Genomic DNA, 17,726 nt, shown 5'->3' with positions numbered 1-17,726 from the left:
ATTTCAGCTTCAAAATGGATCAAAATCCACCACAGTTCAGCTATTTTTGACCCAAATAATTTTCACACAAATGAACAGTAAGTGTAGAAACAAGGAGGTTTTAATGTTATGGCTGATCAGTGTAAGAATCAGATGTCTAACACAATACAGCATACAATAAGTGCAATCAGAATTCATTTCAATGGAAAATGTTTAACAAAGCAGTACACAGTTAAGTGAAATGTCTGCAAAACATGGGCATGAAACACTTCTAAATCTGAATTATGTACAAAAGTCAGTGCCAACATTGAAGTTTTCAGAAAGTGCAACCACAGTGGAATTTGATAAACAGCACGTCACAAGTGTAATACTCAGTATGGACTACATCTCACTGAACAGCTTGATATTTAGTAATTGAGCTTTATGAGACAGTTTGTTAGCATCGAGTTCCAGAAACAGTTTTTGGAGTACATCAAAAGTGTATCTGAATGTAGGAGGGTAACTCAAGTTCTAAATCATAAGGTTATAAATATATAAGGCATAAATCAGCCCGAACTGCAAAGGCAAGGAACACACTGCCCAGGTCTTCTAGAACCACATCACCTAATACCACTCCAGTATTGGCAGGGGGGGTCCATGGCTTCAGCTCCCTTAACTCTACATTTTCAGCATTTAGCAGACGCTTTTATTCCACGATGAGCAATTGAGTGTTAAGGGCCTTGCTCAAGGACCCAACAGTGGCAACTTGGTGGTGGCGGGGCTTGAACCGGCAACCTTCTGTTTACTAGTCCAGTACCTTAACCACTGAGCTATCACTGACTCAACTCTAGTCACATAGATCCCAAGAACAGTCTCCTCAATCCCCCGTTCAGTTGCAGCCATATCACCATCCTACAATGGAACAGAGGGGAAAAATCACTTTCTTGAACTTAACAGTACACAAATTTCCATTTAGGACTTAACATGTCTGACATCTCACTTCAACCTTTATTTTAACTCAGACGTACATTGGCCCGAAAAGATGGGGTGGTTGCTGTAACAACTCAGAGGAAACTTGCTCAGTGCTTACCTTCACCCTCCTAGCGCTGATGGTATTGCGTGATTGGGGAAATCCTAAATTGTAGATGAAATTGGATACTATTAAAATTATATATAAATAAAAAATTACTAAAGAAAACAAAATCAGCAAGACAAATATTTATAAAGAAATTACCAGCTTAAATAAGAAAATAGACATAAAATACATAAAACAAAAAAGTAAGTAAAAGAACCAAACAGGATAAATAATAAGAATTTCCACATTTTTTCTTCTTCACTTAATCTAAACTTAACTCAGTGTTCAGTCAGAAGTAGCTCAATATTCTTCAATTTAGCATAAAATGTAGAAAAAAAAATTCCCAGTAAAAGGTCAGTCCAACTCCAACTACACATGTTCAACCATCTGTAAACAGAAGATACAAAACGTCAATTGTTTTGTTGTAAGTAACTAAAATATTATTTATATAGTAAATACTTTAACATTACAAATTCATTGATTATCCAACACTGTTCACATTTATGTGCTTTCCAGGATAAGAGTCACAAAACTCAGGTTTCTAATGATACTAACGTTACAGAATCACTTTGTTTTTAAGTATGTGCTTAATGTGAGCGCCAACCGAAAAACATGCCGTTCCCCTCAGGCTCGAGCTGCCTGCTCACATCTTAGCTAGCTAGCTAGGTTGTGTGCCCATGTTTTTTAATGCACTGGCACCGCAAATATTACACATCTTTTTATTTTCTACCTTCTTTTAATATACTTTCGCAACGCAGTAATTTAAGCCATTTTTACCTTTCGCCTAACTGCCACAAGTTGAGAATACTGGCTGTTGAACTTGACTAGCTTAGCACTAGCTAGCACCACGGCAGTGCAACGTTATCACACATAGCGCAACCGGACGTAATATACAGTCAGCCGATGGCAATCTATTAAAATCTGCCTCAAGACTTTAATATGATTCACAGAAACGCTGGAAAGACGTTAATAAATAAATCACTATAAGCGTTAGGCCGTTAGCGTTAGCATTTTTAAACAAATAAAGCATGCACAGCAATAAAACTTGAATATTATTCAATTAAAGAGCTATATTAAACAATATAATAAGATAAACATCATGATTAGCATACAGTTAGAAAGATGGAAAAAGATTTTGTAAAGCTTCACATTACCTGAGACGCCATTGAAACACTATGTGCCTTCACGATGTATTGCACAGTCTCCGGTGCATCATATCCAGTTTCACCTGATAAACTCATTGCATTAAGTAGTTCCAAGGAAATAAAGCAACTAAGTTAACTACTAGAAAACATCTAAACATCTAAAATGTAATTGATTTGTGTCACACCAGCATATCCTTTTTTGAGTGTGTAACTGGTAGGTTAGAGCATCATTTTATATCTGTGGTGCTCTGGTTGGAATGTGCACCCAACATGTTGCACAGATGGACTGTAATACCTCTTTCTGTTGATTGGGGAATGTGGGGATGGGTAAATTATGCTTGATTTAAATATTACGAATGTAAGAATAAATCACAGTTAATAACGTTTTAAATTTGACTATGGTTTTACATGGTTTGTATAAATGCACTTATTTAACAATACAATCTTTAAATTAATACAAATGCATAAATAAAGTAAAAGTTTAAATCTGTTTAAATTGTGTTGTTGCCTGTCTAATAAGGTAGGCAATACCTTTGTTTTTCCAATTTATGTATACAAAGTAGTGGTTAAGAAATGCTAAATTACAAAATATTTCTTTATTTGCTCACATATTTTCTTGCAATTGTTCATTTTTAAATGCATTATTAACAGTATTTTTGTGTATTTGACAGTGATATATCGGCATAACAAAAGGTTTCTTTTTGAAAATTACAGAAGATTCTGCTATTTTTGTCAATGAAGATTACTTTACTTTTACAGTTAGTTTTGTTAAAAGTGTCATCTAAAACCTGTAAAAAACTGATTTTTTTATGTATTTCATTTATACAGATTTTTTTGGTAAATCACATGACACCTTTCAATATACAGTTTATTATTGTAATTTTACAAAAAATTTCTGTCTTTTATAAATACAGGGAAAATCTGTAAAAAAAATGTTTATTTTTTACAGTGTAAGATTTTGGCAGGTGCCCCTTGCATCATTCATTCTGTCTGTAATAAGTAATAACATAGTGTTGTTTGTGAATGATTTGGCTCCTTCAACATATTTTATTTCTGGTGATTGACAGACCTGTTGTCTGATGATTAAATTTACACAGACAGAGTCAGTTCATTGAGATGGCAAGCTAGTTAACTCGCAATGTAAAGCAGTGCAATAGAGACAAGTGCAATTCTTGTCATGCAAGTTAATATATTTTTATGATTTCCTTTACCCTACCTTTGTTGTTCCTGCTTGAACTCATAATGGCCACCTAAATATAACTCACTGTGGTGATTTGAGTTTTGACTCTGGAGGATATCGGACCAGTAAATGCCAGACACGAAACACAACAGACTACAGCCATGCGTTTTAAATGGTTATACAATATAAGGATGTTACTGCTACAGGTGCTACGAGACAGAAGGCACTGGAGAAAGCTGACCCATCTATGCAGCCAATCAAAACGATGACGGTACAGTGATGTGACGTGATATTCTCTAAGTTAAAGCAATGTAGAACTTATGTTCTAGCAGCTTCGAATTCATTGCAGACCTGGTTTAGGTGCCTGGTTCAGCTCCACTTACCATATAGAGGCACTTTGTAGTTCTACAATTACTGACTGTAGTCAGTACTGATCTGTTTCTCTACATACTTTTTTACCCTGCTTTCACCCTGTTCTTCAATGGTCAGGACCCCCACAGGACCACCACAGACCAGGTATTATTTAGGTGGTGGATGATTCTCAGCACTGCAGTTACACTGACATGGTGCTGGTGTGTTAGTGTGTGTTGTGCTGGTATGAGTGGATCAGACACAGCAGCGCTGCTGGAGTTTTTAAACACTGTGTCCACTCATTGTCCACTCTATTAGACACTCCTACCTAGTCGGTCCACCTTGTAGATGTAAAGTCAGAGACGATCGCTCATCTATTGCTGCTGTTTGAGTCGGTCATCTTCTAGACCTTCATCAGTGGTCACAGGACGCTGCTCACGGGGCGCTGTTGGCTGGATGTTTTTGGTTGGTGGACGATTCTCAGTCCAGCAGTGACAGTGAGGTGTTTAAAAACATCACAGAAATGATAACTGGGTAAAATAGACTTTTATTATTTGTTGTCTACATTTGCTTTCTAGCTTTAGAGCAAAACTGAGGACAGAAAAAAACCACCACTGATAATGATATTTAATAACATTGTACATTATACATTTCTACTATAGTGTAACACAACATATAGCCTTACTGAAGGTAAAAACATTACTGTGTGCATATACATGATTTAATATATGATGTATTTACAGGTCACATGCTTCCTCGTAGTTATATCTTACTGCTGTTATCTCTTTCAAACCTTTTTTAATCTTTTAAACACCACTCCACCTGCTTCCTGTCGCCATTCTACCAAAATGTTCTTGGACATCCCATGTTCATTTAGTTTCTCTTTGATCTGATAAACAAAATACCACAAATTTATTCATTCATTATTAAACAATGCAGAATAAGAATAATGTGTTGTGTAAAAAGATGGTTACAGGACAGTGTATCAAAGCACAACCCAAAAACAGAAAAAGTTGGGACAGTATGGAAAATGGAAAATGGAGCTAGGCCAGTGATAGCTCAGTGGGTAAGGTACTGGACTAGTAAACAGAAGGTTGCCGGTTCAAGCCCCGCCACCACCAAGTTGCCACTGTTGGGTCACTGAGCAAGGCCCTTAACCCTCAATTGCTCATTGTGTAAGTCACTTTGGATAAAGGCGTCTGCTAAATGCTAAAAATGCAAATCAAATGAATATGCAGGGTTTCTTTTATTTATGTTGTCTCTTATTTTATTGAAGGCAGGATAAACCCAAGATATTTCATGTTTTGTCTGGTCAACTTTATTTTATTTGTTAATTTACATCCATTCCTGTGTTTTAGGCCTGTAACACAGTGTAAAAAATGTTGGGATGGGGAAATTTTAGACGCATTAGGGATGCAACTTCAAACAGGTGATAGTAATCGTGTCCACGAAAGGCTGAGTAACCGAATGGGGCGGGGCGACAGCCTAAGCTGAACACTAGTGATCTCCAAACACTCAAACGGTGCTGCACCAAGAACCATCATTCATCAACAGCTAATAGAACCACATGGGCAGGGATTACTTTGTCGAATCTTTGTCAACCACTACAGTACGAGTACTGGACTGGCCCCCCTGCTGTCCTGACCTGTTCACATTAGAGAATGTGTAAAGAATTTTGAACGCTGTGCTGTTGCACACCTTAAGGGCGGCACTGGTGGCTCAGTGGGTAGCACTGTCGCCTCACAGCAAGAAGGTCCTGGGTTCGATGCCCAGGTGGGGCGGTCTGGATCCTTTCGGTGCGGAGTTTGCATGTACTCCCCGTGTCTGCGTGGGTTTCCTCTGGGTGCTCCGGTTTCCTCCCACAGTCCAGGTTAATTGGAGACACTGAGTTGTCCTATAGACCGTTTCAAATGAATATTCATGAGTCCAGGAAGTGACGTAGATGTTCCTAAGACGCTTCCGCTTGGTGGTAAACAGCGCTCAGAACAATAGCGATTGAGCACAACTGCTTCAATTATTTTGCGTTAGTTCAGGTGTGATTTATTGACAGTATGTCTAAATTAAAGTTAGGACCGTGTTGTTCGGTTGTCGGATGTTCCCTCAGGCCAGGTACAAACTTGCTTTAAGGTGAACAGATTTCCAAAAGAACGCACAGCGAAACGCTTGGATTGCTGCTGTAAAGAGAGACGGCTGGATACCCACCATCAACTCTTATAATAAATGTAATATATATTATTTCATAATAAAATATTGTAAACAAATGTACTCAGTTGAACGCTGTTCTCATGGTGTCTTGTCCCTGACGTTTAGCTTACGTGCATTAAAATACGAAGGCGCTTAATAATTTTATTAATAGAACAGAATAAACATAAACCTTAAAAAGTTTACATTTTCCTTAGAATACGATGTAAAAGCCATAACTTTATAGGACTATACTTTGGGGAAATGTCACTATATGGAATTATATTAACAGCTTAATTAGCTGTAATAATTAGCTTAGCTTAATTATTAAATGACACGCAGACCTGTAAAGAAACATGGTTCTACTTTTGTAATACAAAAAGTAAACATTCTATTTATGAATACGTTGTGCTTACTGTAGAATATTTCATGTATTTCCAGTTAGGCTCTAAAAAAATCGTTTTAGCATTAGCTAATATGTTCTAATTCAGATGATAAGTAATTCACTGTGGTTTGTCATATTTTTATCATATTATAATAGCTCTTGGCTTAACAGACACAAAAGGGGAGATGACACAATAATGATTTTAATAATTAATTGTATGCGTTTAAACTGCGGTATGCTTTCACTGCCTCTCTGGTGTAAACACACTCCGTTTCAACAAGGTAGTGACACACGGCTGGGTATGTTACCTCAGGCAAACGTTTTATGTCAGCGGAAAAACACTGTCTTCTTAAATTCTCCTCAAAAGGGGGCTGGTAAAGATACTTGATGATCTATCATAAATTTCTGCTTATATCGCGTTTGTTTCACGTTCGGGAGACTCGCAAAGTACAATCTCGTCATGTTGACGGCTGGATGGATGTTTAAAAATGGCGCTACCGGAAAGGCGGAAGGAACAGACATGCGCAGTAGCGTTGTTATTGTTTACCTCATTGAAACGGTCTATAGGTACCCGACCACTAGGATGCATAAACCAGTGCATTGTAGTGCTGGTCCCAAGCCCGGATAAATAGGCAGGGTCGTGTCAGGAAGGATCACGATCCACGATATGAGGAAATAGACTGTTGCACACCTTAGGGCGTTTTTGCAAGACAAATAGGACAGAAAAATACCTGAAACACTTGATCGCTTGGTATCTTTGATCCCAAAACATCTTATAAATGTTGTGAGAAGGAGTGAAAATGGTACTAAGTTGTAAATATTTTACAGTCCATTTTTTTAATGTGTTGCAGGCCTTAAATGGACAGTGAGTGTAGAAACAAGGTATAACAACTAGTAAAATGAAGTTGAGCAGACAAAACATAAAATGTAGTAGTATTTGCCTCATCCAACTTTTTCTGATTTGGGGTTGTATCAGGGCCGAATTAGGAATCCTGTAGAGGAAGAGACCCACCTTCTCCAAGATCGCTGCCTTTACTCCAGGTTCATTTACATCCTGGTCCGACTGCACCTTAAACCTTATGATGCGTTTTTGTCCTGTGATTACTGCAACACAAATGCAGCAAATGTAAGAATGCAAAATTTAACTTTTGTTCTATCATTTAATTTATCTCACGTTAATATACAATTGAAAACGACTTTAACTCACATCTGTGACAGAAGAAAGGATATATGCTTGAGCAGGGAGCATCTGAGGCCTGGCCATTTAATAAGGAGCCACAATTATCGCTTCCCCCACCGTTATTAGGTTCTCCAGACACCCACGGAATGGTGGATACGTTGGTCTGGTCCGACCACTTCCAGGAATCTATCAATAGACCAAGCCAAGTCTGTCCAGAGATTAATCCCATTATAAGAGAGTTTTCTGCTGTGGTTCTTGAGATGGCCAGGTCGGTGTGATACTGTCTGCAGTAACTTAGAGCTTCACTCCAGGTCTTCAGATCAGCATAGTAGGTGTACGTCCCACACTGTAAACCCCAACAAAGGTGCCAACTCATAATATTTATAGGCATCACACTCAGAATCCCGTTTTTAGTCTGCCAAACTAAAAATATATGGGTATTGAGGACAATAAATTGGCTTATAGTTTATACGAGTATAATAATTATACATTAACAATGCCGTTGTGTCAAATATTTAGAGTTAATCGTGACGTTCATTACGTTTTGACGTCATTTACGTCCTGACGTCATTGTTTTTTGTTTTTGGTTGACGCACAAATTGAAAAAATTAAGATGGTTACCCGATGCGGTGGAGGTGAAAGCAGTGCAAATGCGGGCAAAACGTTATTAAATTAGGCTTTTGGTCATATCATCATTTTGTAAGTATTTGTCAGGAACAAAGGCATTTATTGTTTGAGATCGTACTTTTTGAAAATAGTGACCGTAGTGGCTCAAAGTGGAGTTGGCGGGCTACCTAAAGTGAAAATTAACGGTTAGGTCACATGTTGTTGGACAGAGTCGAGCTTGGTCAGTGTTCGACTGTGATTATTCTCATAAATATTTTATCCCTGCTCGTGTTAAGCGGTCTAATCTGGTAAGTAAAACATTTTCATTAATCACCAAAAACGATAATGCAGCTTGTTGTAGTTTTCGAAGTATTTGCTAACTCTGTTTCAGTTTAGCCGGCTCATCTTTATTAAAAAGTTCGTTATTAGCAATTACTATTACTTAAAGGCTACCAGAACCAAAAAAAATAATATTTTTATTGTATGTTTAGTACTATTGCCCATGCATTTGTGGAACCAACATGTTATTAAGTATTAAACGTAAGGTACCGATTTAAAATGTTTGTGTCATATGCAATGCATCCAGACCAATACAATATAATAACAGTCTTGTATTATTTCTTTCATATGTTGTAGGTTCAAGTGGAAGGTGCATGGCCTAGAATTTGAAGAAGCTCCCGAGTCTTGTGTAAATTCAAGTTTGATATTCTTTGATTATTTACTACATATAAGCCTTGATAAAACACACTCCTGACTGACATAATGCATTCACATTAAATATATGCTGTCTTTTTGTCTGCTTCTGTTTTTAAGGTTGGCTGTTGGCATCATAGGTTGCTGCTCTGGTCGGTCTGTTTTGGTGAAAACTTAGGTTAGATGAACCTTTATTGTAAGATTGTTGTATAATTTACCTTTTTATGTCAGGGGATCAAATTGTGTACTAAATTGAATGTGACTGTAAAACATTTATAGTTTATTTTTTAATTAGTTTTGGACTTCTTTTTTTGCAGGGCCATATGGGGTCTGACTGACAAACCTAGTGTACTTTTTCACTTCAACTGCTGAGGTACATATTGACTCTGGCATATTAAATATCAACACTTAGACATCACAATTATTGGTTATTAGCTGTATTTAATTTAAAGAACTCTTAGATACTATTTGCATTTTTTAAATTTTAGGATTAAATTTATTCAATGGAGTGGAAGTGCAGGCTTTGCTCTCTAACTTTAAACACAAGAGCAAAATTATTCACACACTACCGTCTGCATCATGGCAGTTATTCCAGAGTTAGTCCTTTGCCATGTCTTTACGACAATTGTATTTGCACATTTCCATCATTCAGCGCAATGAAAACTCATATTTCTCGGTATCACAACGATGCAGATAAATTTGTGCGCGAAGAGGCACAAGTATATTTCACATGCACTTTGTGTGACTTTAAGAAGCTTTTTAGTGAGGCCACACTTTTCAGTCATTTACGAAGCCATTTAAGAATGCATGAAATGGTGGAATGCCCCTTCAAAAACTGTAACTACCGCACAAATGCTTACTCATCATTTAATGCTCACAAAAGTAGGCAACATCTTGGTGGTTCGGACTTTGATGAAAATGTTGTCTCAGCAGTAAATGACGACACTATTGAAACATCTTCTGTTATGCATTCTGATAAAGGCCTTGCTCATTGTGAGGATACAGAGATGTTTGAAGATCTAGAGGATGATAATAGTCAGTGGGATCTTGATGATTTGAAAGCACACTTGCATCTTAATCTGGCTTCTTTATTTTTAAAGATGAAAACGGTACTTCATGTTTCAGACATGGCAACTCAAGAAATAGTTGAGCATTTGACTCAGTTATTCACTTTGTCCCAACCTCTCATCAAAAGAACAATTGAGAATGTGTTTCAGAACCATAGCGTAGAAGCTTCTGAAACATTAGTAAATGAGATAGTTGGTTCTGTAATCAACAGTAACATTTTTGCCACTACAACAGCTAAAGGAGAGGTATTTTCCTCACACAAGAGATGCAAAACATTCATTGAGAAAAAATTTCCTTTTGTTAGTCCTGTTCAGTATGTTATTGAACCAGGGCACACAACAGTACATATTTCAGTTCTTCAGATGATTCAACAAATATTTAAACACACTGACGTTCTAGACAAAATGAGTGAATCAAAGGCAAGCCAAATTGGTCATTATGCAAGCCACCATGATGGCTCATATTTTAAAGATAATGACTTTTTTTCTTCAGAGGAGCTATGTTTACCTCTACTCTTGTACATCGATGACATTGAAATAGCAAATCCTCTTGGCACATCACGAAAAATTCACAAACTAAGCACAATATACTGGATTTTTGCTGATCTCCCAAGTAAACACAGATCTGCCTTGCATGTCATTCAACTGGCAACTCTATGTAAAGTTTCAGACCTTGACAGATTCGGGTATGAGAGAGTTCTTCGTCCTTTACTCAAAGACATTCGTACCCTTGAAGAAGATGGAGTATTCATAGAGTCTCTTGGGAAAGCAGTTCGTGGCAGTGTAATGTGTGTGGTGTCTGACAATCTTGCAGCTCATTCTTTGGCAGGTTTTGCTAAATCTTTTAGAGCCACTAATTTTTGTAGATTCTGTACTGCAACTCAAGATCAGTTGCAAACACATTAAGTTAGTGATGGGGAATTTACTTTGAGGACAAAATTGAGTCATGATGATGGTGTGCAAGCAGTGACGGAGGGACAGTGCCAGCAACAGTGTGGAGTCAAAAAAGACTGTGTTTTTAATCAGTGTCTAGAATATTTCCACACAGTTACAGGGTTTCCACCCGATGTTCTCCATGATCTGTTTGAGGGCATTGTACCTGTAGAGCTGGCCCTGTGTTTAGGCGAGATGATCCGCTGCAAATATTTTAGTCTTGAGGATTTAAACAGACGAATATGGCTTCCAAGATGGCGCCGGTGAGGTCGGCTGCCGTCACGACTGCTCCGATTACGTTTTACCTATTTCTATTTATTTTGCAGTTTTTTAGCGGTTTTAACCTCATGTTCTTTTCACCACGGCTTGTATCAGCTATGATAGAAGTACTCTTATTTCTATTAATCTACAATCCACTCACCTTTCGTCGTTTTTAACTCCGGACTCATCGTGGCCGAAGGAGATTCTGAGGGACAACAAAGGACGGGAACCGAAGTTTCGGCCGCGAGGAAAACGAGCCGGCGTCAGGAACAAGCTGAGGGCTAGGGCACACCGAGCTCCCCTGCCTAGTATCCTGTTAGCCAACGTCCAGTCTCTGGACAACAAGCTCGATGACCTCCGGGCCAGGATCAAGTTCCAGAGAGACACTCGGGACTGCAACCTTCTCTGCTTCACCGAGACATGGCTGAACCCAGCGGTACCGGACCACGCCATCCAGCCGGCCGAGTGCTTCTCGGTATACCGCATGGACAGAACAATGGAGTCGGGGAAGACAAGAGGAGGTGGTGTGTGCATGATGGTAAACAGCAGCTGGTGTGATAACACCAATGTCGTTACTCTTGCACGCTCCTGCACACCTAACCTGGAACTTCTGGCACTCAAGTTTCGTCCTTTCTACCTTCCTCGGGAATTTACTTCGGTTATTGTCAGCACCGTTTATATTCCACCTCGGGCGAACACGGACACTGCACTGTGTGAACTTCATGACAAACTCACACAGTTTCAGACTCATCACCGGGACGCTGCGCTTATTGTGGTTGGTGATTTTAACAGCGCTAACCTCAAACGTGCAGTGCCGAACTTTTACCAGCACATCACCTGCCCCACCAGAGGGAAACGGACACTGGATCATTGTTACACTCCGTTTAAAGACAGTTATAAGGCACAATCTCACCCACCGTTTGGAAAATCAGACCACGCCGCCATCTTTCTCATGCCTAAATATAAACAAAGGCTGAAACAGGAGGTTCCGGTTCAGAGGGAGGTCACGCGCTGGACGGACCAATCGGTGGCTGCCTTGCAGGACGCTCTGGATGACGCAGACTGGGATATGTTCCGAGAGAGCTCCGCTGATGACGTCAGCGTGTTTACGGAAGCGGTTGTGGGACTTGTTGGGAAACTGGTGGACGATACGGTGGAGAAAACCGTAGTGAAAACTTTTCCCAACCAGAAGCCGTGGGTGGATAAAACCGTCCGCGACGCTCTGAACTCTCGCACCGCCGCCTACAACGCGGGGCTCATCAGCGGTAACATGGAGGAATATAAAGCTGCGTCTTACGGAGTACGCCGAGCGGTGAAAGAGGCGAAGCGGCGCTACGGGAAGAAGATAGAGACACAGTTCCAGCAGAGTGACTCTAGAACCCTGTGGCAGGGACTACGGACCATCACGGACTACAGAAGCCCACCCTCCAGACTGGTGAGTGCGGACGCGTCTCTGGCAACCGAGCTGAACACTTTCTACGCTCGCTTCGAGGCTGCAGCCGGCAACGCTGACAGCGCTAACGATGCTATCAGCGCTACCGGTGTGACCAGCATGCAGACGGAGCTCGTCGGGACGCAGAGACCCCTCATCATCAGGGAGAGTGATGTACGGAGAGCTTTCAGGAGAGTGAACACCAGGAGAGCAGCAGGACCGGACGGGATCGCCGACCGAGTCATCAAAGCCTGCGCGGACCAGCTAGCACCGGTGTTCACGGTGATCTTCAACCTATCCCTGACCCAGTGCATCGTACCAGCGTGCTTCAAACAGTCCGTCATCGTTCCAGTCCCGAAGAAGAACCAGCCAGCCTGCCTCAACGACTTTCGCCCAGTGGCCCTGACATCAGTCGTGATGAAGTGCTTCGAGAGGATCATCAGAGACTTCATCACCTCATCACTTCCGGACTCTATTGACCCTTTACAGTTTGCATACCGCCACAACCGTTCTACAGATGATGCCATCACCTACCTCCTTCACACCACATTAACACACCTGGACGCTGGGAGGGGTAATTATGTTAAAATGCTGTTTGTTGACTACAGCTCAGCATTTAACACGATTATCCCCTCTACACTAACCGTCAAGTTGGAGAACCTGGGACTTCATCCATCCTTGTGTCACTGGATCTCTAACTTTTTGACGGACAGAACACAAGCTGTGCGGGTAGGTAAACACATCTCACCCACACTCACCCTTAGCACTGGCGCCCCCCAGGGCTGTGTCCTGAGCCCCCTGCTGTACTCGCTGTACACACATGACTGTGTGGCCACTTCCAGCTCTACCACCATTGTCAAGTTTGCTGACGACACTGTTGTGGTGGGCCTGATCTCTAACAACGATGAGAGGGCCTACCTAGAGGAGATTAAACACCTGGAGGACTGGTGCCAGGACAACAATCTCCTCCTCAACGCCAGCAAGACAAAGGAGCTGATGGTGGACTGCAGCAGAAAGCAGGAGAGGAACTATCACCCCGTTATGATCAGTGGCACCGCAGTGGAAAGAGTGGACAGTTTCAAGTACCTTGGAGTTCACATCTCTGAGGACCTGTCATGGTCCTGCCACACCACTGCGCTGGCAAAGAAGGCCCGTCAGCGTCTCTATCACCTCAGACGCTTAAGGGACTTCAAACTACCATCCAAGGTGCTTCGTAACTTCTACACCTGCACCATTGAATCCATCATAACGGGAAACATCACAACCTGGTTCGGAAACAGCACCAAGCAGGATAGGCAGGCTCTACAAAGGGTGGTGCGTTCAGCTGAACGCATAATCCGGACTGAGCTTCCTGACCTGCAGTCCATATACAGGAAACGGTGCTGGACAAGGGCCAGGAGGATAGTAAAGGACCCCAGTCATCCCAGTAACGGACTGTTTTCTTTGTTACAGTCTGGGAGGCGTTTTCGTGCTCTAAAAGCCAAAACGGAGAGGATGAGAAGAAGCTTTTTCCCACAAGCTATTCGTGTCCTCAACGAAAACAGCATTTAGGACCATTTACACAATGTGCACAATCTAATTTATATGTATATGTATGTGTATATATGTGGACATATGTATGTGTATATAAGTATATGCGTGTATACTGTTTTATGTGTATATGTATGTATATGTATAGATTAGTATTGTGTATTTATTATTTATCACATCTGTATAGCATTATGTAGCATCATGTTGCACAGTTTCTGCACTACTTGTCACTTTACACACTTGTTCACTTTAAACTGCCCTTTGTAATTATATTGTAATTCTTCTGATGTTCACTTTACTTTAAATTGCTCTTTTTAATTATATTGTTAATTTTTCTAATGTCCTAAACTCTTACTTTTTAAAAACTTTTTATATTTTGTTGTATAATATATTTTTTAACTTTTTTGTAGTTTTGTAATTACTGTGGCGGAGCAGTCACTAAAGCATTTCACTGCCAGTTGTACTGTGTATGACCATGTATGTGACAAATAAACCTTGATTTGATTTGAAAAAATATATATTCCTTTCCATACAAGCACACAGACAAGGTTGACAGGCCCCAACCTATCCCAAAAACATTTGTGGCAAAGCACACTATAGGCGGCAATGGCCACGAAAATGCAACTTTGCTGAGACTACTACCTTTGATTATTGGTGACAAAATTCCTGAGGGTGATGGGGCTTGGTCCGTTCTCATGGATTTAAAAGACATAGTGGAATTAATGTTATCTCTGACATTTACAGAAGAAACAATTCAGTATTTGCAGTCAAAGATACAGGATCATAGACAAATCCTGCAGGAAGTTTTTCCACATTTTCAACTCCGTCCTAAACATCACTACATAGAGCACTACCCTCATCTCATTCGCTGTTTTGGACCCCTTGTTCACTATTGGACAATGAGGTTTGAGGGAAAACACCGCTTTTTCAAGCGTGTTGTTCATGACACACAAAACTTCAAAAATGTACTAAAAACATTAGCTATCAGACACCAGCACATGGTGGCTTTTTACCTCAGCTCTCCATCTTTTTTCAAACCTCACCAGCAAACCTCTAATGTCACATCTGTAAATGTCTCAACACTTCCTGATACAGTGAAGGAATATTTTAAAGAAAAGACAGACAGTTCCATCATTTACTCAACATCAAGAGTCAATATTGATGGTACTGACTTTAGTGTCGGAATGTTTGTAGCTGCTGGCTATGAGGGGGGTTTGTCACAATTTTGCAAGATTGAAAACATATTTTGTAGTGGACAACCGGGTCACTTTTCTCACTCGAGATCACAAATCCGACTACATCGAGCACCTGCGATCATATGCACTTTCAGCTTGGAATTTAATAGTGCGAACCATATCAGAGCTCAATGATACTTTACCACTTTCTGCTTACACCATTGAAGGCCAACTGCTCCTAACACTGAGAAGATACATATTGGTGAACTAATAGTTTGAAGCCTGTAGTGCCTTGCAGTCTTTTGGTGGCATATTTCACTCTTCATTCATAAGAAAAAAGACAGTACATTTGTTTTCTAAAAGTGTTTAATGGTCACTACTTTTGTTTATACAGAAGACACGTGGAACGACAATCAAGATGACTGCCCCCCAGAAGTTTTTGCTGCGTGTGAATGTGACTACAGATAGTGCATGGAAGCTAACACTAACACAGCGCCCAGCATCTATAGATGAATTAAAGAGAATTATGCAATAAAAGTTTAAACCCAGACTGGATGGTGTTGACTTTTCTCTGCAATATGAGGACCCTGACTTTGATGGGATGCTGACTGTTCTTACAAATATTGAGGAATTACCAGAGAAAGGAATGCTAAAAGTGGTCCGATCAGAAAGTGATGATAACTCGTCATTGGCAAGCTCAGACACAGAGATACTACAACACGTGCCCCTAAACGATCGTCAGAAGCACTGGCCCAACACTTTTGTTGTCCCGGCTTTTTCTTTTGAAGTAGAGCATGTGCTCGAAGAAGGAAACCAGGTGTATAGAGAGTATGGCAAAAGATTAAAGTTAACCCGATCTCAAACTCACTGTCTTCTGGATAAAATGGCTGAAACAATCTTTAGCTACAAACCATACCCAAATGAAAGTCAACTGGCAAAGGCAGCAGAAGCCCTAGTTAATGCCCATCCTTGTCTCACAGAGCACGGTAGTCACATTCCTTGGTATGGCTGGAAAGTCCGCTTGACGCACAAGATGGGGAATTATCGAACAATAATGGCCAAATCTGGCTGTGCAGAGGTTGCTGTCAACACAGGCAGGAGGAGTAAAAACAACCCTGACAGTGCCCATCCTCATTCCAACATCAAGAAAGCCAGACGTTCTGAAATCAACTTTCTTCCTAACTTTCCTAAAGGGGAGAATCAGACGTCCCTTGAACAGATGAGATTACAGGTAATGGAAGAAAGTGAAAAGATGGAAATAAACCAGATGTTCATAGAAAAATGCATGCAGACAACTTTTGCTTTACGACGCCAAGAGATTGTCAAGGGAGATCTACTGGTAAAGGATCTTTTGATCAGATGGCCTGCACTGCAGACTGAGTCACAGGTAACATTTTTTTTTATATTGAGTTGTGTATGGCCATTTGTTCTACAAGTAGTTATCTATGTATTTGCAGGTGTTTGCTGAATTTCACCGTATTACCAACGTGAACCTGAGGAACACGTTCTATGCAGAGTTTGATCGCCATACACCGACATTGATTGGATTGTACAGACAGAAGGCATCACGCACCGGCAAGATAGCAGAGTCTTAACAGAAGATAACAGAAGATTCTTCGAGCCTATGACATTCAGGTATGTTCTGTTTTATTGGTTTATCTGTCTTTTAATTAAGTGTTGGGTGTGCCATAGGACTGTATGTGTTGTTGTGGCATACTTTAATTTATGTGCATTTGTACCAATCCTGTTTTATGTTTATATATTTATATATATATATATGTGTGTGTGTGTGAGTGTGTGTGTAGTTCCTTCCACTGTTTGCGTGCGCGTGTATAACCCTTCTTTCCTTTTATCGTTTTTTTTGTCAATTTAGGAAGAACAAGACATCCATGTGAGACGCATCTTGTCTCTCCGTGCACTTTCCATCTACCTACGAGAAGATGACTCGGACCTCTTTAAAAGCTGCAATGTATGAATTACTTATAACACCTTTCTAGTTAGTTTATAGATGTACTTAAATACTGGTAATTATTATTGTTAACGTGGCTCTAATTAGACCACTTATATCTTGCAGCAAGACGGAGAACCAGATGTCTCTGAGTGTCCTCTTGCTCTCCTCACTGCTTCTGAAGACATATTCACACCTGGCGATGTCTCTGTTGTTGTTGAAGGGAACATTGTTATGAGTGAAATTCCAAAAATGCTTGATGCATTCTTACTGTTGTTTGGCCTGATTTATGTGTTCAATATCGAGTATCCAAAAAAGCTTGAAAACACGTTTACCTTTATCCAGAAGATTATGGTTTGCCTTGATGATCAAACGGCTCTGAAGCCATGCCTGCTTACTCTAAAAAAATGAGCTCTTTAAAGAGTAAAACAAGTTTCCAGCTCACTGTTACTGCCAGTGCTGTCTGCAATTTTTGTATACAAAATATTTGTTACTGCACGATGTGCCAACATTGTTTTCTCAGGGTGCTTTTTATAATTGCACTTTATTTAAATGCACTTTGTTTTTTTTGTAAAAGCAGAGTACTGGCAAAAACATAAAATGTTCAGAAAAATATTTATAAAGGT

The 17,726-nt window shown here is 40.2% G+C and overlaps 1 long non-coding RNA gene across 1 annotated transcript; it reads left to right on the top strand.

Annotated features, from left to right (window-relative positions):
* The first annotated feature begins 16,757 nt into the window (after positions 1 to 16,757).
* On the top strand, positions 16,758 to 17,495 carry LOC134317955 (uncharacterized). The gene is made up of 3 exons (XR_010013304.1): positions 16,758 to 16,787; positions 17,026 to 17,121; positions 17,227 to 17,495. It is a non-coding gene; the product is annotated as an uncharacterized LOC134317955 (long non-coding RNA).
* The last annotated feature ends 231 nt before the right edge of the window (positions 17,496 to 17,726 follow it).

This window comes from Trichomycterus rosablanca, chromosome 1 (assembly GCF_030014385.1).
Source record: "Trichomycterus rosablanca isolate fTriRos1 chromosome 1, fTriRos1.hap1, whole genome shotgun sequence".
Taxonomy (NCBI): domain Eukaryota; kingdom Metazoa; phylum Chordata; class Actinopteri; order Siluriformes; family Trichomycteridae; genus Trichomycterus; species Trichomycterus rosablanca.
Note: the sequence above shows the minus strand (reverse complement) of the source record. Positions and strands in the feature narration are given on the sequence as shown.